This window comes from Pristiophorus japonicus, chromosome 5 (assembly GCF_044704955.1).
Source record: "Pristiophorus japonicus isolate sPriJap1 chromosome 5, sPriJap1.hap1, whole genome shotgun sequence".
Classification (NCBI taxonomy): domain Eukaryota; kingdom Metazoa; phylum Chordata; class Chondrichthyes; family Pristiophoridae; genus Pristiophorus; species Pristiophorus japonicus.
Window position 1 is genome coordinate 17,424,489 of NC_091981.1, and position 20,289 is coordinate 17,444,777.

Genomic DNA, 20,289 nt, shown 5'->3' on the forward strand with positions numbered 1-20,289 from the left:
GAGTTACAAGCATTACAAATTTACAGACATCACAGACTGGAGGGTAGCTAATGTAAGACCACTTTTTAAAAAGGGAGGGAGAGACAAAGCGGTTAATCATAGACCGGTTAATCTGACATCAGTAGTGGGGAAAATGTTGGAACCAATTATTAAGGATGAAATAGCAGCGCATTTGGAAAGCAGTGACAGGATCGGACCAAGTCAACATGGATTTATGAAGGGGAAATCATGCTTGACAAATCTTCTGGAAATTTTTGAGGATGTAACTAGTATAGTGGACAAGAGAGAAACAGTGAATGTGGTGTATTTGGACTTTCAAAAGGCTTTTGACAAGGTCCCACACAAGAGATTGGTGTGCAAAATCAAAGCACATGGTATTGGGGGTAATATTCTGATGTGGATAGAGAATTGGTTGGCAGACAGGAAACAGAGAGTCGGGATAAATGGGTCCTTTTCAGAATGGCAGGCAGTGACTAGTGGAGTGCCGCAGGGCTCAATGCTGGGACCCCAGCTCTTTACAATGATTTAGATTGTAATATCTCCAAGTTTGCAGATGACACTAAACTGGGTGGCGGTGTGAGCTGTGAGGGGATGCTAAGAGGCTGCAGGGTGACTTGGACAGGTTAGGTGAATGGGCAAATGCATGGCAGATGCAGAATAATGTGGATAAATGTGAGGTTATCCACTTTGGGGGCAAAAACATGAAGACAGAATATTATCTGAATGGTGGCAGATTAGGAAAAGGGGAGGTGCAACGAGACCTGAGTGTCATAGTTCATCAGTCATTGAACGTTGGCGTACAGGTACAGCAAGCGGTGAAGAAGGCAAATGGTATGTTGACCTTCATAGCTCGGGGATTTGAGAATAGGAGCAGGGAGGTCTTACTGCAGTTGTACAGGGCCTTGGTGAGGCCACACCTGGAATATTGTGTTCAGTTTTGGTCTTCTAATCTGAGGAAGGACGTTCTTGCTATTGAGGGAGTGCAGCGAAGGTTCACCAGACTGATTCCCGGGATGGCTGGACTGACATATGAGGAGAGTCTGGATCAACTGGATCTTTATACATTGGAGTTTAGAAGGTTGAGAAGGGATCTCAGAGAAACATATAAGATTCTGACAGGACGGGAGAGGTTAGATGCGGGTAGAATGTTCCCGATGTTGGGGAAGTCCAGAACCAGGGGACACAGTCTTGGTATAAGGGGTAGGCCATTTAGGACTGAGATGAGGAGAAACTTCTTCACTCAGAGAGTTGTTAACCTGTGGAATTCCCTGCTGCAGAGAGCTGTTGATGCCAGTTCATTGGATATATTCTAGAGGGAGTTAGATATGGCTCTTACGGCTAAAGAAATCAATGGGTATGGAGAGAAAGCAGAAAAGGGGTACTGAGGGAATGATCAGCCATGATCTTATTGAATGGTGGTGCAGGCTCGAGGGGCCGACTGGCCTACTCCTGCATCTATTTTCTATGTTTCTATGTCTTTAATCCCCAACTTGTCTGATGCTCTTGCTGTGCAAACCCACATAGTGAGGATCAAAGTGTGAAGAACACCAAAGCCGAGCCCATTCCCTATATCCACACATATGCACATATCAATAAGGATCACTGAATAGAAGCAGAAGCACTGACTGATATTTTTCCCGCCTGAACTTTGAGGAACTGAGTCTTATCACAGTAGCAGCCTTCGCTGCGATCAGCTAAATCAGCACTGCAATTGCCACTGGGGCTTGAAGTCTGCAAAGTATAAAGCTACTCGGAGCAATGTATTCCCCCACTGGACCAGCTAAAGAATTGAAGCTAAATCTCACATCAGTTGTCATGGAATCTCAAATCTTAAAAGACAACCAACCCTAATAAAACTCCTTTGTTAGTCTCTAGTGATGAGGTATACATTAAGGGGCCAAAATTGTGGATTGCCCCATTTGCGGGAGGTAACTTTGGCAAGGCAGGACTTCCTGTGCTAGACGCGGAGGTCGCGCCCCCGCAGCAAACCTGGGGTCACCGCCACCACCCCGAGAGGAAGTGCAGCACAATGTGGGGCATTCCACTTCCTCTCGGGTGCTGGGGCGGTAAGCGCGCGAATATTGCAGCGCTACGCTGACTCTCCGCATAGCGCTGATGCAAGCACAGGCCCCTCCCCTTCCATTAAAGGGGAGGGCGCACTGCGAACTCTGCAGTGGGGCGAGGGGGCCACCACTAGGCCACCGGGCAATGCAGGGTGCCGTGGCCACAGCCCGGCACAGTAATGGCATGCCAGGCTGCACCGTCACGGCACCGGCGTGGCCCACAAAAAAACGGAAGGCCGGACGAGAGGACAAAATGGCGGCACACAATCTCCCCTTTAAATTTCGCCCGCGTGCGGAGTGTGACCCGGTTCGCGACCCGCGAGGCTGGCGCTGACATCGCCCGTGGCAGACTCACGGGGGGCACTGCCCAATTCCCACCACAGGACAAAAGCAGGCCGCGCGGGTCGAAAACGGGGCGCTGCGCACGGCAATAACATCATTATCGCGGGTGTAGCAGCCCAGGGCACTATCGGCAGGAGCAGGGGTCTCCCGGTCTTGCAACTCCACTGATGCTGGAGATGCTAACCTTGCAAATGTCTCCCTCTATGTGTGTTTTCATCTACTCTCCGTTTTTCTCTTGTATCCTTTCCATTATCCTTTGATTATGAAGGTGAATGTTATTAATTCACTTTGGACATTTCAGCACCTTAGAATCAGTACTGCCATTTGATATACACGATTGATAAGAAATCAAGCTCATGAAAACTGTTCACCTCTTGATGGCAGTAATATGACCAGGATTTACAGCCATAGGGATCTGAGATCACAATTGCATGATAAGACTTTTGAGTTTGATGTGTTGAAACCATATTCGTGCTTTCAGTCTTCCAATCTGGCCTTTCCGATATGAACAATCAGTTCTTCACAAACAAGAGAATACTTGACAGCACGATTCCTACATTACAACAGTGACTACACTTCAAAAATACTTCATCAGCTGTAAAGCGTCCTGAGGTCATGAAAGTGGCTATATTAATGCAAGTCTTTCTCGCTTTCTCTCCAGGAAATTTGAGTATAGGAGCAGGGAGGTCTTACTGAAGTTGTACAGGGCCTTAGTGAGGCCTCACCTGGAATTTTGTGTTCAGTTTTGGTCTCCTAATCTGAGGAAGGACGTTCTTGCTATTGAGGGAGTGCAGCGAAGGTTCACCAGACTGATTCCCAGGATGGCAGGACTGACATATGAGGAGAGACTGGATCGACTGGGCCTGTATTCACTGGAGTTTAGAAGGATGAGAGGAGATCTCATAGAAACATATAAAATTCTGACGAGACTGGACAGGTTAGATGCAGAAAGGATGTTCCGGATGTTGGGGAAGTCCAGAACCAGGGGACACCGTCTTAGGCTAAGGGGTAGGCCATTTAGGACTGAGATGAGGAGAAACGTCTTCACTCAGAGAGTTGTTAACCTATGGAATTTCCTACCGCAAAGAGTTGTTGAGGCCAGTTCATTGAATACATTCAAGAGGGAGTTAGATATGGCCCTTACGGCTAAAGGGATCAAGGGGTGTGGAGAGAAAGCAGGAAAGGGGTACTGAGGTGAATGATTAGCCATGATCTTATTGAATGGTGGTGCAGGTTTGAAGGGCCGAATGCACCTATTTTCTATGTTTCTTTGTTTCTATGGCCCCAAGTTTCCACATGATTTGCTCCTGATTTTTAGGAGCAACTGGTGTAGAATGGAGTATCTTGGAAATTGGAATTCTCGTCATTTAGTTTGCTCCAGGGGGAGGGATGGGGGAGAAGGGGGGAGGGGGGGGAAGAAGGGGGGAGGGGGGAGAATGGGATAAAGGGGAGAAGGGGAGAAAGGAGATGGGGAAAGGAGATGGGGGGAGAAGGAGATTGGGGGGGGAAGGATTTTGGGGGGGGGCGAAGGAGATTGGGGGAGGGAAGGAGATTGCGGGGGGGAAGGAGATTGGGGGGGAAGGAGATTAGAAACATAGAAACATAGAAAATAGGTGCAGGAGTACGCCATTTGGCCCTTCTAGCCTGCACCGCCATTCAATGAGTTCATGACTGAACATTCAACTTCAGTACCCCATTCCTGCTTTCTCGCCATACCCCTTGATCCCCCTAGTAGTAAGGACCTCATCTAACTCCTTTTTGAATATATTTAGTGAATTGGCCTCAACAACTTTCTGTGGTAGAGAATTCCACAGGTTCACCACTCTCTGGGTGAAGAAGTTCCTCCGCATCTCGGTCCTAAATGGCTTACCCCTTATCCTTAGACTGTGACCTCTGGTTCTGGACTTCCCCAACATTGGGAACATTCTTCCTGCATCTAACCTGTCTAACCCCGTCAGAATTTTAAATGTTTCTATGAGGTCCCCTCTCATTCTTCTGAACTCCAGTGAATACAAGCCCAGTTGATCCAGTCTTTCTTGATAGGTCAGTCCCGCCATCCCGGGAATCAGTCTGGTGAACCTTCGCTGCACTCCCTCAATAGCAAGAATGTCCTTGGGGGGGTGAAGGAGATTGGGGGGGGAAGGAGATTGGGGGTGGTGGGGGGGAAGGAGAAGGGGGAGGGAGGCTGAACGGGCCGGGCCCGAGACTTCGGGCAGGGCCCGTCCCCAACACCAGATTTATAGGTAGGTGGCGTTGGGTCGGGTCGGGGGGGTGATGGGAGGGAGGGAGGTCAGTTCGGTTCGGGTCGGGGGGAGGGAGGGAGGGAGGGAGAGGGAGGTCAGGTCGGGGGGAGGGAGGTCAGGTTGGATCCAGTCCGGGGGCGGGGGGAGCGGAGCGGGTCTTGGGTCCGGTCCGGGGGCGGGGGGTGGGGGGAGCGGGTGTCGGGTCCGGTCCGGAGGCGGGAAGCGGGAGTCGTGTCGGGTCGGGAGGAAGCAGGAGCTGGCCGTGGGAGGAGCCTTATTCACGCAGCCCCAGTGAGGCCATTCGGCCAGGGCTAGGGGCTGCGTGTTTTGGCCCCTCCCACACAGTTTCGGGCGCCTGGAGCTACTGCACTTGCGCGCCCACTGTAGCGCGCATGTGCAGAGGTCCCGGCACTGTTTTTGGCGCAGGGGCCTGGCTCCGCCCCCTACAGCTCCTGTTGCGCTGCGCCGAGGGCCAAAGGACCTGCAGGGAGGTGGAGAATCTGGAGGGTTTTTTTAGGCGCACTTTGTGGCACGATAAACGGGCGTCCAGGTCGGGACTGCGCCGTTCTAGGCGCGGCTCGAAACTTGGGCCCTATGTTTCTATGTTTCAAGGCAAGCGAAATCTGTTGTGGCTCCCGGTTCAGTTCATCTATGGTGATAGATGCCCTGATGAGTGTAAACCAGTTTTCAGGTTGATACGTAACCTTGTATTCATTAGATCAATAGTAAGCCCTTATTTTTCACTACTGCTGTAAATAGTTCCACTATCAGATGGCGATTCTCCTGCAAGAACGTGGTCATCAGAACACATGGGGCCATAATTTGCTGCCCCTACAGGCGCGTACGAGGTGCACACGTGCCCGTCGGGGCAGCGCAAACTACGGGTTTAAGAATGCGCTGCGCATGTGCCTAAACCCGGAACTTGACAGATCGCATGAATTCTGGGGAAAAGGGCATCCGTGGGAGGAGAGTCGGGCTATTTGCCCCACTTCTGCCCAGCGAATGCCCATAAAATTCTTACGCCTTGTAAAAGCAGGCATAAGGTCTGCTTTTACCATCATCAGGGCTAGAAATTCAGTTTTTGTCGTTATTTGATTTTTAACGTCATTTTTTGGGAAAAAAAAATAATTTAAATTTCGCCATTTTTTTAAGGGGGTAAAATTGGCACAAAAATACGCCTGTCGATAAAAACGTCATTGCACGAGGATTCACGGTGGAAACACGATCTCGCCAACTTTAGCCCGAGGCCAATCAACGCCAAAAATACAGGCCCTGGGAGGGGAGAAAACACAAAAATAAAAATGGCAAAAATTAAAACATTAAAAAATAAAAAGTCACTTAACATTCACAATACACTTAAATAATGTATCCCTGAAAAAAACTTAAAAAATAAAAACTTCAACTTACCTTTTTTGCAGGTGTTCTTAATTGCCGATGTTTCTGTGGCTGCAAGGCCTGCTTTTCTTGTGCGATGTTTTTTCACCTGAGTACGGGTTCGCTGAACAGCCACATTTAAGCTGTGCAGTTTTTTTTTTGGCGTTGCACCTTGGCGATCCGCTTTTTGGCAATATTTCGAAACCGCCATTCTTAATCTTTGGGCAATTTTGTTAGTTTTCTTTTAACGACAAAAAAGCAATTTTAACATGAAAAAAATCGCGTTAAAACGTGTGTTAGGCAGGCTAATTTCTAGTCCTAAGAGTTTTAAAAAAACGAAAAAATTAAATATTACCAATAATTTTCACGTTTAAAAATCTGTGAAATAAGATACGTTTATTTATTACCCCGAGGCCTTTCCCCGCAAGTAGCTTCCGACCACAAATTCAGGGCCATGGAGTTCACAAATCAGCTCCTTACTAGCCATGCTGAAGACATGCAATCTACTCAAGTTGAAGAGCTTGTCAGGCGTAATGTGAAGTGCATGCCTGCAATGATTTGTGGCATCATTAATCACTGTTGCAAAGATGAAAGCATCGAGGCTTGGTACTTAAATAAAGACCAGCTTGAGCTGGTAAGTGGTTTGGAAAGGGCACCATCATCTACACTGCCCACATGTCATCCAAACAACACGAACACTACTTTCTGAACATTCTGGGCAGCAGTTCACACAATTCAGGCTGACTGTCAAGTTGATAAAGACTGCCAACATGTCCGTCCTCAGTTCTCATTGGTCTTACGTTGGATGTGCATGAAACATCATATCAATTGTGCCTTTCTTTGGTGTGAAAGGTGAAAGCTGATCTATGGGACTGAGAAAATCTTGCAATGATTGCCCAATATCACTCCCACTAATGTTATATTTATTTGCTTCAGGCCATTATTTTAACTGCCTTTATTTGAACATTGTGTGGTTTATGAAACAGAATTTGCATTTGGCTTTCTCAATACCTTTGCACATCTGTGGACTATTCTCCTTCTATACAGATTGATAGTATCATTCAGGGCAGGACTTTGTACAGATCTTTGGCCCTACAGAGGATAGAGAGATGGATAGATAGATAGAGAGATGGATAGGTAGATAGGGAGATGGATAGATAGATAGAGAGATGGATAGGTAGATAGAGAGATGGATAGGTAGATAGAGAGATGGATAGATAGATAGAGAGATGGATAGGTAGATAGAGAGATGGATAGATAGATAGAGAGATGGATAGGTAGATAGAGAGATGGATAGGTAGATAGAGAGATGGATAGATAGATAGAGAGATGGATAGGTAGACAGAGAGATGGATAGGTAGACAGAGAGATGGATAGGTAGACAGAGAGATGGATAGGTAGACAGAGAGATGGATAGATAGAGAGATGGATAGGTAGATAGAGAGATGGATAGATAGATAGAGAGATGGATAGGTAGACAGAGAGATGGATAGGTAGATAGAGAGATGGATAGGTAGATAGAGAGATGGATAGATAGAGAGATGGATAGGTAGACAGAGAGATGGATAGGTAGATAGAGAGATGGATAGACAGACAGACAGACAGACAGTCACAGCTACCACACGCGCGCACACAGGGGTCGAAATTCGGTACCGCCGTTTTTGAGGCGGTATCACTGCCTGAGTGCTGGTTTTAGCGCCAGGCATTAGGTGCCGCCTCAAACTGCCAAATTGAGTTTTTACGCCCAAAGATGAGAGAGCATCTCTAAAAGTGTCACTGCACACTCATCCTCGGGCGCCAACGGGGCAGGAGCTCGGGAGGCTGACTGAATTTCACGCCTGAAGGCTGCCGGCACGCGAGCTGGAAAAAAGGGAAGGAAAAAAAACTTCTCCGACCCACACCCCACTTCCCCACTGGTATAACTAATAAATAAATGCTGAAATAAATAAAGAAACAAATTTAGTTTGCGTTCTGGGCGATGCCGCCCGGGATCCCCGATGTTCCGACTGCTTTTTCCTGGCTGTACGAACACCTGCCGGTAAGGCCACCGTAGAAGCCAAATATTGTGGCAGCGATGCCAAACGGGCATTACATGCTCGTTGACGTCACCACGTGGGTGGCATTAGGGGCGCCTCCACCAATGCCCAAATCAATTTCTAAGGAGGCGTGGACGCCGCCCATCGCTGCCGTTAACGGACGGTGTTCTCAAGCGAATTTCGGCCCCAAAGTGCCTTCTCAACTCTTTGGGATGCTTCACATTCAATGAATTACTTTTGACGTGTAGTCGCTGTTCCTTTGTTGTTAAACACGGCAGCTAATTGATACGTATCTGGATACTAAATAGATAGATCGAGAGATCGATATGGTGCACTGAAAAGTAACTGTGAATGTCAGGGTTATCAGCCTTGACAGAAAAGATAGATTTAGTTTCTGAATGCGAATAAAGACATGGGGCTGGAATTTCAACATCTTTCCGCCTATTTACTGCCGGTGGTAAATTCATCACTGATTACCACCGATATACCGCCAATTTAATAATTTACCACTGAAATATTGCCGGCATTAAATTCATCAGTGGTTATCCATCAGCAGTAAAAAATATCGCCGGTCTTATTTTTTAACCGTTTTTATGACGTCAAATTGGTGTGCAACTTTGAAATACCATCTAAAATTACTGCTGGCGGAAAATTCATCAATCCACCATTTTTACCACCAGACTAAAATACCACTGTGAAAACTGTCGTCTTACCTGCTTGGGCCCAGCAGGAATGACGCCATTTTAACGAACGGAGATGCAATTCATTTCACTTGTGAGAAGGCTGAGTTTTACACAGTGAGTTTATGTGAGTTCAGAGTTCGTTTGTAAGGGTATTTGATGCTATTTGAGACTACTTGAGAACATTGGAGGACATTTGAGGACTTTTGAGGATATTTTAGGAAATTTGAGGATATTTGGGTGGAGATAAGGAATAATAAGGGGAAAAAGGTGGGCGTAGTCTATAGGCCCCCTAACAGTAGCTACACTGTTGGACGGAGTATAAATAAAGAAATAGTGGAGGCTTGTAAAAAAGAAACGGCAATAACCATGGACGATTTTGACCTTCATATTGATTGGACAAAGCAAATTGGCCAGGGTAGCCTTGAGCAAGAGTTCATGGACTGTATCCGGGATAGTTTCCTTGAACAGTATGTTGCGGAACCAGCCAGGGAGCAGGCTAACTTAGATCCGATACTGTGCAATGAGACAGGATTAATAAATGATCTTCTAGTAAAAGATCATCCTTTGTGTAGCATGCAGCACACGACAATGAACTCAACGACCTGCTCAGGGTGGTATTGTAGGTTGCCTCCAGAGTGGTCCAGGCATCGGAATCGCTGCTTGAGCACTCCAATTGTCCTTTTGACGATATTTTGTGTGGCTGCATGGCTCTCATTGTAGCTATGCTTGGCTTCTGTCTGAAGGTTCTGGAGGGGGGGTCATGAGCCAGGTGGCGAGGCCGTAACCTTTGTCCCCCAGCATCTAGCCGTGACCTTGTGGCTGACACTTAAACAGGTCAAAGACAGTGCTCTCACACAAGATCAAAGCATCATGGATGCTCCCTGGAAACTGGGCATTTTCTGCCATGATGCGCTGAGTATGGTTGCAGCCGACCTGTATGTTCAGGGAGTGGAATCTCTTTTGGTTTCGGTAAACCTCTGGCTCCTGTAAAGGTACTCGCAGAGCGATGTGTGTACAGTCAGTGGCACCCTGAACCTTGGGGAAGCCAGCAATTCATGCAAAACGCACAACCCTCTCACTCTGTGCCCCCTTGGTCATTGGGAAGTTTATAAAGTCCATCCTGTGTGTGTACAGTGCAGCAGTCACCTGGCGAATGCAGCGATGTGTCGCGAACTGCGAGATGGAGCAGATGTCCCCTGTTGATGCCTGTGAGGAGCTGGAGGCATAGAAGGCAAGTGCCGCAGTCACCTTCACCTCGACAGGCAGTACAGTCCTGTTGTTGCTGGTGGCTGTAGGTCTGCCTTTATGAGCTGACATATCTCTGTGACCACCTCTTTTCAAAAGCGCAGTCTTCTAATGCACTGTGCCTCAGATAGGTGCAGGTATGAGCGCTTCTCCCTGAAAAGTCGTTAGGGATAAGACCTCCTCCTCCCCATAACTTGGTGAGGTCTTTGATTAAGCTCATAATGCTCTTCAATAAACCTTCTCCCAGCTCTTTCTGCATAAGATAAGTAGTCAGCAATATTAGGAGAGATATTATAAGCCCCATTCCTTTAACTGTCCTGCAATAAGAACATAAGAAATAGGAGCAGGAGTAGGCCATTTGGCCACTCGAGCCTGCTCTGCCATTCAATAAGATCATGGCTGATCTGATCATGGAATCAGCTCCACTTCCCTGCCCGTTCCCCATAACCCTTCACTCCCGTATCGCTCAAAAATCTGTCTATCTCCGCCTTAAATATATTCAATGACCCAGCATCCACAGCTCTCTGGGGTAGAAAATTCCACAGATTTACAACCCTCTGAGAGAAGAAATTCCTTCTCATCTCAGTTTTAAATGGGAAACCCCTTATTCTGAGACTATGCTCCCTAGTTTTAGTTTCCCCGATGAGTGGAAATATCCTCTCTGCAGCCTCCTCATTATCTTATATGTTTCGATAAGATCAGCTCTCATTCTTCTGAACTCCAATGAGTATAGGCCCAACCTACTCAACCTATCTTCATAAGTCAATCCCCTCATCTCCAGAATTAACCTAGTGAACTTTCTCTGAATAGCCTCCAATGCCACTATATCCTTCCTTAAATACGGAGACCAAAACTGTACGCAGTACTCCAGGTGTGGCCTCATTAATGCCTGTACAGTTGTAGCAGGACTTCTCTGCTTTTATACTCTATCCCCCTCGCAATAAAGGCCAACATTCCATTTGCCTTCCTGATTACTTGCTGCACCTGCATACTAAATGTTTGTGTTTCATGCACAAGGACCCCCAGGTCCCTCTGTACTGCAGCACTTTGCAACTTTTCTCACTTTAAATAATACTTTGCTGCATGCTACACAATTTAGCCATCATGAGGGGACAGGAATTGCCACAGGAGGCTGCAGGACCACCTGAGGAGAGAGCGGAGGAGGAGGAGGAGGAGGAAGAGGAGGAAGAGAACGAGGGGCCTGGCGATGAACCCATGCCACCACCCCCCTCCCCAATGCCACAGGGGAGGCCTCTTGGAGCTTTCGCAACTGCAAAAGTGTCACATAGCTCAAAAATCAACGTTTTGATTGAACAGTGAGAGTTATGTTTCACCTTTACCTGCGCGCTATATAGAACCATGTTGAGTATTACTCCTCATTTTCTAAAAGTGAGACACGGTACAAGAATGGTTAAGTTGAACAAAAAGATTGATATAACATGTTAATTTCTGGAAAACTTTGAAAACTAGCAAATAAATAATCTTGAGCTCAACAAATCTGTAAATAGTAAATTTTTTGAAAGAACAATAAAATAACAAAGCACAAGAAAAGTAACAATATAACAACACAACACAACAACAATAGCATCCAGAACAACAACCAAGCAACCATCATCATCATAGGCAATCCCTCGGAATCAAGGAAGACTTGCTTCCACTCCTGAAGTGTGTCCTTTGGTGGCTGAACAATCCAATGTGAGAGCCACAGACCCTGTCACAGGTGGGACAGACATTTGTCGGGGGAAGGGGCCGGGGTGGGACTAATTTGCCGCACGCTCCTTCCGTTGCCTGCGCCTGACCTCTTCACGCTTGCGACGTTGAGATTCGGAGAGCTCAACACCCTCCCGGATGCACTTTCTCCACCTCGGGCGGTCTTCAGCCAGGGACTCCCAGGTGTCAGTGGTGATGTCGCACTTTACCAGGGAGGCTTTGAGGGTGTCCTTGTAACGTTTCCACTGCCCACCTTTGGCTCATTTGCCGTGAAGGAGCTCCACAGAGAGCAATTGCTTAGAGAATCTCGTATCTGGTTTGCGAACTATGTGGCCTGCCCAGCGGAGCTGATTGAGTGTGGTCAGTGCTTCAATGATGTTAGCCTGGGCGAGGACACTGATGTTGGTGCGCCTGTCCTCCCAGGGGATTTGCAGGATCTCGTGGAGACATCATTGGTAATATATCACCAGCGACTTGAGGTGTCTTCTGTACATCGTCCATGCCTCTGATCCATACAGGAGGGCGGGTATTACGACAGCCTTGTAGACCGTGAGCTTGGTGGTAGAATAAAATAACAATAACAAAAAAAGTAACAATATAACAACACAACACAACACAACAATAATAGTAGCAACAGCAGCTAGAACAACCAAGCAAGCAACCAATACCCCCCACCCAGCACCAATTTTAACTGCAGTCACCACTCCCACACTCCCCCCCCCACCCCCCCGCCACCCCCCGACCCTTACCCACAATTGCTTCCTCCCGTTACCCCTAACCCTACTCGCATTAGGACCAGGACATTGTGCAGCAAGGAATCTAGACACTGCTGTTGTTGGGGGATAGACAATGGAGACGTCATGCGTGGATCCACTGGAGACGCTCGGGGTGTGGGGGACCTTGCTTCTGAGCAGGAAGACTGTTCGACAGCCCCACCCACAGGTGCTGTCAGTCTGGGTGATACGACACTGGGGGGGGGGGGGGGCTGCAGTGCCAAAAGCCGAGACCATCAATTGCCGCAGGGCATTGACAGACCCGGTGTTTTCCCCCACCACCTCAATGTGCTGTGACATGTCCGCCGATTGACAGGCCGATTGTGCGGCAGTGTTGCCGGGAATTGCACCCAGGGCCTGGAGGAACTCTCGACCTACATCGACACTCGCCCTTGACAATCCTGCCATGGAAACACTGATGTTATCCCATCACATCCCATGCTTATCGTTACGGTGTCCACTATTTCTGTCAGCTAATCATTGGGATGTCGCCCGGTACCTCAGGCAGAGGCGCAGTCACTCCCTCGTCCCACCATGTCCAGGTCTGCATCTGCCTGTCTCTGAGCACGCCCCCTTTGATGACTCAACCACAGGGTGCGTTGCTGCACACCACTTGGTCCCGCTGCCTCGGAGGCGGGGAACGTGTGAAAAGTGGATCCCACCGAGGGAGTGGTAGATGCAGATAAAATATTTGCTGATTCGTCCGAACCCACCATCACTACCTCTCCCTCCACCAACAACTCCTCCGCCATCTCCCCCCCCACCTCCCACTGACTCTAACATCGAGCCCCCCGCAACAGCTGTTTCCATAGGGTCTTCTAGGCACCTGTCTTTGACTTCTTCCTCATCATCCGCATCCTCGTCGACCCATGTATGGCGGAATGAGGCTCCCCCTGATGGGATGGCGCACATGTGGCTCCTCATCTGGAAATAGAAAACAACATACAACTGGTCAGCAGCAGGGGAGGGGGCAGGGTGACATGAGTATGGTCACGTATCGCAGGCTTATTCGAAGGACCACCACTACTGCATTATATGTCATCGAGAGACACTACATGAAATTACCCAAATCCAAGTCCACAGACACTACATGACATTACAGTACATGAACCCAACATTACAGTACATAACCCCAACATTACAGTATATGACCCCAACACAGTCCAGGGATTTTGCAGGACTTACCCTCAGCTGACCTCAACGGATCAGCACCACCATGGGTAGCCGTTCTATTGTGGGCACCCACCAGGGCTGCTGCACATTCCTCAACCTCTGTTAATTGCTGGATTTTGTTTGGACCACCCCCTGTGTGTCACTGCTCAGCGCAATTATTTGACAGTTTCCTTTCAAAAATGGCAATAGCAATGCTTAACCAAATTGCAATTCTGCCCTTGTGGCACACACAGATAGCCATCAAAGCACTAGTAACATACTGTGTGCATTTAATACAGTCCTTTGTTTAATGTCCCATTAATATCCTGTTAAGCTGCATGTGATTCATGAGGAAGACATCGAAGTGCAGAAACATCTTTTAAGATCTCCAAAAGCCATCTTAATAAGATCATTCATGGCAAATAAGCCTGCCGACATCAACACATGTTGAGGAGTGCATGAATGAAAATATTATTTACTCTTGCGGACGCAACTAGGTCATTCCACCTCTTCCTGCTGTGCTGGGTTCCCCACTGTATGTGATTGACTGAGGACACTCCCGCAGGCAGGGGGGATTTTTCATGCTCACCCCTGAACAATTGTTCCCATCTAGCCTCCACTTCTGCAACCAATGCCTCTTGGGCATCCAGGCTGAATTTACGTGCCCTCTGCCTCCCTACCTCTGGTTGCTGCATTTTTATCCTTTTTGTTATACTATTTTATCCTATTATCTGCTTATATGTGCTTTTAACTCTCTCTCTCTCTCTCTCAATTTGCTATTATATGCTGTCGTATGTCTCCTATCACCTTTTGCAAGCTCTCCATATTCTTTCCGATTCTCTCCTCTCTCTCTCTCTCACTCTCTCTCTTCTGCGCATGCGCGGGCGACCCCTGACTCTGACACACGACCTGAATCGCGGGAAATTAAGTAAATCGGAAAAAAAATTGCGCATGCGCAGAAGATCCGTTTTTTTTTCGGCGCCCAAAAAAACAGTGTTGCATGACTAAAAATACCGCTGCCATTACCGCCGGTCAACTTTTAACCAAACTAGCAGCCTTCAGTCATAGCAGTATTTCGGCGTAAAAATAAAATGCGATGTGCAATTACCACCGGAATACCACCGACAAAACGGTGGTTGCAGTATTTGACTAAATTTCAGTCCATAATATAAAATTGTTCGAGCTGCTCCTCAATGCCATACATATTGATCATACAATTTGCAACACTAATCAATGCAGATTAATATTCCAATCACAATATCATCTGTAAACTCAAATATGTGTGCCGCTTTGATCTTAAACATCTAAAATGATTTTTCCAACTGAACTTTGTAAACTATTGATATATGAACATTTAAAATGTGTTATTATGAACCGGCATAGCTTTTAAATGATTACATTATAGAAAAGCTAATTGTTTTCCTGATAGCATTGACTATAACTTCTCAAAGCCAGCCTATGTAACGGATAATTATTAATTAATATGGCACCTACCTCTAAAATCTAAGCTGACACTCCAGTGCAATGCTGAGGGAGTGCTGCACTGTTGGAGGTGACGTCTTTTGAATCCGACATTAAACCGAGGCACCGACTGCTCTCTCAGGTGGACGTAAAAGATCCCATGGCACGATTTCAAAGAAGAACAGGGGAGTTATCCCCGGTGTCCTGGCCAATATTTATCTCTCAACCAACATAAAAAAAACAGATTATCTGGTCATTATCACATTGGTGTTTGTGGGAGCTTGCTGTGCGCAAATTGGCTGCCGCATTTCCCACATTACAACAGTGACTACACTCCAAAAGTACTTCATTGGCTGTAAAGCGCTTTGAGGCATCCGATAGTCATGAAAGGATTGTATAAATGTAAGTCTTTCTTTCACCTCATTTTAAACATTTAACTTTTATTTGTAAATATGTCAAAAGATACACGAGTGAGATTTTATACTGTAACCCTGTAGCATGCATGGACCTCAGCAGTCATTTAAAAGTCTTTATTTTTTCTCACTGGACTGCTAAAGGCTAGTTTTACAAGCTTGCTCTGCGGGAATGGCGTCTTTAGTGCATTTGAATTTAAATTACGTTGACAAAGCTCAGTTTGGATCTGTGTGTTTAAGCAATAAATATTCTACTCCAGCCTCTAAAGTAGCATAACTCATGTCAGCTGGGATGCACCATCTGGCAAGAATCTTCATGCGTATATACATTCTTTGTGAGCATAAAGCGATGGAGATCTATTAATAAAACAGCCGCGGATAACAGTAAGAACGTGAATTTATGAAGTGCTTTGTCAGATCGCTCAGAAGCATCGCAAAGCGTTTCACATACAATGACTTATTTTGAAGTGGAATCAATGGTGTAATGTAAGAAAAAGATGTGTATTTAAATATACTGCATTTACAAGAACGTAACAAAATAAGTGTAGTGTATGTAGGCACCTTTAGTAATGACTCCACGAGGCAGGGTATGATCCTTGTAGTCCTTTATTTGCAGATCCTGAGTGAGGACAACAAGCTGTGAGTTCCTTTTTATACTGGGTTACCTGCCATGTGCAGGTAACCCTTAGGTCTCCAGCAGCAGCACCCTCTGGTGTACAGGTAAGGTGTATACAGTATAAGGGTACATTCAGTGTGGCATAACAGTGTTACAGACATCACACAGTAAACAGGCATGCATACACAACAATACTCCCCCCTAAGCATCTTTCATATCCTTCTTGTCATGACCAGGGGAGGTGATCAGTGGTGGGCTATGGGAGGCTGTGGTGAGGGTTGTGTGGTTGCCAGGTGTGACCTCTGTGCTTGAGGCTGGCCTCGTACGTTTCCCTCCCTCACACACAGACCATGTGGGTGTCACTGTTGTGGGGTGGTGGGCAGGGTCACAAGACTGGGTGGGCTCCTTGTCCACCAATGGTAGCCAGGGGTTGTGGGGCTGGTCTGGTGCAGGTTGCCATTGGTGGTGGCTGGGCTGCCCATTGACCACTGTCCCTATAGTGTGTCTGCTTCCACTGGCTGTGTGTGTGTCCTGCAAGGGGCATCACATTTGTTCCAAAGGTCCAGGCTACATGGTCAGGTAGCCTGCTGGACCTGGGGGTCTCCCGCAGGGGGATTCCATTGGCATCAGCATGGTCCCTGTAGGACCCAATGTCCTTTGGCAGTGTCCTACTGGTATACATAACACCTTGGCTCTGATCACACATAGTCGGGCCTGCATTATACATTCTAGCATTTGCATCACTTTTGGGTGTCCTGATTTCAAAAAACATAGTTACATTAGTCATTTCACATTTTCTATCATTATTGTTAAGCATAATAAAAGTGTTCTTAACCTTACTGACACCTGCATTCATCGCATTAGTCACATTAGTTAAACCAGCATCACAATTCATTGTTACATTGCATACATTTTCATACTTGCACCCTTTAATTGCATCTTTAGCTTTAAAGTCCGTGTACTCAAATAGTTGAAACTTCCCCTTTAAATTTCTTTGGTTACGGGTCTCCTTTAAGGGAGCCTTCAAATCCGATTGGTCGCTCGGTGTCACGTGATGCTCCTCCATGCTCACTCGTGGCATGGCGGCGGCCATTTTGATTACAAGTTTTTCTCCTCATAGTGCTGGTTTTGCAGCCATTTCCTGCAGGTGGGCTGTGGTGGTCTTTTCTTCCACAGGGCCACTTCACCTGATGTGGACCCGGTTCACCCAATTCCTGCCCAGCAGTGTGGGACCGTCGCCGGCTACAATCCACAGTGGGAGTTTGTTCAACACGCCGCCCTGGGAGACCTGGACGTCTACGCTGTCAACAATTTGGATTTTACCTTTGGTATAGGTGAGCAGCTTTGCTGGACAGGAGACAGTTTTGGTCGAGTGTGCAGGATTTACCCAAATTTTCTCAAAGGTCGTTTGGCTCATCGCAGACTGGCTCGCCCCTGTGTTGCTCTCCATAGAAACTGGGACCCCGTCGACGTCTACTTTCATCGTCCACGGAGAACTTTCGGTGGAGCAGGTGTGAGTTCCATGCTCTTCTTCCAGGAGTTGAGCAACTTCACCTTCATCTGTGTCGGTGCCCCGGTGATCAGCCAACTCATCAGAGACACGGTGAGTACAGCTTTTTCTGCACAGCCTTTGAAGGTGCCTTTTCTCTTTGCATGCATAGTCTTTGTAGCGGCACTGGTGGGCCCTGTGGTTTCTTCCACAGCGCCAGCACGGGGCCATCCGGTTTTCCCCATGTGGCGGACTCAGGGTTGCGGGACTCGAGGCAGTGTTTCTGCCTTTAGAAGTATCCATGCGGTGCACTGCTCTCGTCGGTTTAGAGTCCCTCAGTGCTTCATTTAGTTGGTCGCCAAAGTCGCACGGTGCAGCCAGTCTCCTTAAGTGTTCCAATCTTTCGACAAAAGCGTCCCAATCTTCTCCATCGGTAAATTGTTGAAAGATGCTGAGATTCGACATGCTGAGCATGTGGTTCGTAACCTCGCCAGTTGTAAAATATATGTAGGCACCTTTAGTAATGACTCCATGAGGCAGGGTACGATACTTAAACTGTGTAGACCTGTCCTTTATTTGCAGCTCCTGAGTGAGGACAACAAGCTGTGAGTTCCTTTTTATACTGGATTATCTGCCTTGTGCAGGTAACCCTTAGGTCTCCAGCAGCAGCACCCTCTGGTGTACAGGTAAGGTGTGTACAGTATAAGGGTACATTCAATGTGGCATAACAGTGTTACAGACATGCATACACAACAATAAGATAAGTTAAGAATATGGAGAGGTCATTCACACAATCACAAGCAATCTCCCCAGTAGCATAACTCTCCCATTCTAACATCAAATACATTTTGAACATTTCCAATGCTTTAGCACGAGAAATTCAGTTGGAGGGCTTTTAAAGCACTAATGTCACGTGGTCGGTACATTTAGCGCCGGAAAACTTTTTGCGACGGGAACAGCAAAATTCAGTTGCTGGGGAGAAGATCAATGCCTTTACGGCATTGCTTCTGGGCCTGGATGAGCAGGAGAACACCTGTCTCCTCAGCTAACAGCTTCCCTGCCATCGTAGACCTCCACTCCTATCCAAAGACTCACCTCTCCCGGAATTGGAAACATCCTGCGATCAGGGATAGGACCCTACCAAGACACCCCCTCCACCTTCCCCACACTTCAGCTTCTCCACTAATGCAGCCTCAGGCTCCTCTCCTGCTCCTGCAGCTATGTCCTGCTCCAGAATGTTCTCCGACCCTCAGGGAGCAAGGCTGTCAATCAGGAATGCTGTGGAATTATCCCGTCTAAAAATCCTCCCATGCCCGGCTTACGAAAGCCACTCCAGTCAATATCGGAGGCGGAGCATCTCAGTAACAATTCTTCAATATGATTGGTAAAGGAGGCACAAGGTTGCTTTCCCTGCTCACTGTAGAGGGAGCCACCCTTTTGGGGGGAATTTTTAATCACTGCAAGTTCCACTGCAAAAGCCCAGAGAAAATCTGTGGGCACGTGTTAGTGTAATGAATGGTGAGTGCTGTTCGTTTACCGCTAACCACAAAATCTGGGCCATTATTTAGCTTACATATAGTATTTACAACACAGAAACAGGCCCGACATGTCCATGCCAGTGTTTATGGTCCACAAAGTCTCCTCCCAATCTGCTCCCTCTGCTAACCCCATATCTGTAATGTATGCACCTGTGAGTATGCTCACAGGTTTGAAGAGCTGTTGCATTGTGAGTGGCTTAGCCAGCCATGTGATGTTCACAAGACTCAATAAAACCCCAGACAGTTGGGTCTAGCTCATCCTTGATGAGGTATGCAGTTGTGAGCCTAGTGGATGAACTGGTAACATGTAGTGTGATTGTTAAACCTTTGCTAATAAACTGTAGGTAAAAAGGAATGTGCCTTTACCTTACATTATAGTGTTCATGACTCTGGGAATTATAGAAACACGGAAACATAGAAGCATAGAAAATAGGCCCTTCGAGCCTGCACCACCATTCAATGTGATCATGGCTGATCATGCAACTTTAGTACCCCATTCCTGCTTTCGCTCCATAACCCTTGATCCCTTTAGCCGTAAGGGCCACATCTAACTCCCTTTTGAATATATCTAACGAACTGGCCTCAACAACTTTCTGTGGTAGAGAATTCCACAGGTTCACAATTCTCTGAGTGAAGAAGTTTCTCCTCATCTCGATCCTAAATGGCTTACCCCTTATCCTTAGACTGTGATCTCTGGTTCTGGACTTCCTCAACATCGGGAACATTCTTCCTGCATCTAACCTGTCCAATCCCATCAGAATTTTATATGTTCTATGAGATCCCCTCTCATTCTTCTAAATTCCAGTGGATATAAGCCTAGTCGATCCAGTCTTTCTTCATATGTCAGTCCTGCCATCCCGGGAATCAGTCTGGTGAACCTTCGCTGCACTCCCTCAAGAGCAAGAATGTCCTTCTTCAGATTAGAAGACCAAAACTGTACACAATATTCCAGGTGTGGCCTCACAAAGGCCCTGTACAACTGCAGTAAGACCTCCCTGCTCCTGTACTCAAATCCTCTCGCTATGAAGGCCAACATGCCATTTGCTTTCTTCACCGCCTGCTGTACGTGCATATCAACTTTCAATGACTGATGTACCATGACACCGAGGTCGCGTTGCATCTTCCCTTTTCTTAAATTGTCACCATTCAGA